The sequence below is a fragment of the Onychostruthus taczanowskii genome, unplaced genomic scaffold (assembly GCF_017590055.1).
Source record: "Onychostruthus taczanowskii isolate IOZ18803 unplaced genomic scaffold, ASM1759005v1 scaffold20, whole genome shotgun sequence".
Classification (NCBI taxonomy): Eukaryota; Metazoa; Chordata; class Aves; order Passeriformes; family Passeridae; genus Onychostruthus; species Onychostruthus taczanowskii.
Genome location: NW_024499240.1, coordinates 10,334,510 through 10,335,166, shown reverse-complemented (window position 1 = coordinate 10,335,166; position 657 = coordinate 10,334,510).

The following is a 657-nucleotide window of genomic DNA, read 5'->3' as shown; positions in this document are numbered from 1 at the left end:
CCAATCGCCTCCCGCCGCGGCGCCGCGTGACGGCCGCTCCGCCAATGGGCGCGGGGCTCGTCACGCGGCCTCCGCCGCGCCCTCCCCCGGCCCGTATCTCCTCCCTCCCCTCCCCTAGCCTTCCCCACACGCACGCGCGCACGCACCGCCGGCCGCGAGGCCTCAGACGCGCCTCCGTGGCCACGCCCACTCGGCGCCGCGCGCCGGGCCCCGCCCCCGGGGGGCTCGCGCTGGCCCGGCGTGCACGTGCCGCGGCGCGGCGGGAGCGGCCGTGCGGGAATGCGGGAATGCCGGACAGCCGGGGACAGCGGGACAGCGGGACGGCCGGGGGACAGCCACTCGTAGGAACGCGAGCCACAACGCCAGCGCTGCCCCGCCGGCAGCCCCGCCGCAGCTCCTGCGAGTTGGGGCAGCACGAGCCTCTCCGCTGCCTTTAACGGGCTGAAGGGCTCCCGCCCCGGGAGCCCCGGCCGTGCCGCGTCCCGCCGCTCGCTGTGCGCGGAACCTGCCCGCAGTCCGGGAAAGCGGCACTGCACGGGGCATCCCCAGCGACACTGGAAGTCCCCAGCAGTATTGGCTTGCTGAGTTTCAGCTGCCTGAGAGCTCCTCAGAGGACTGGAATGTTCGAATACACTCCAGGGGAGATGGATCAGAGGG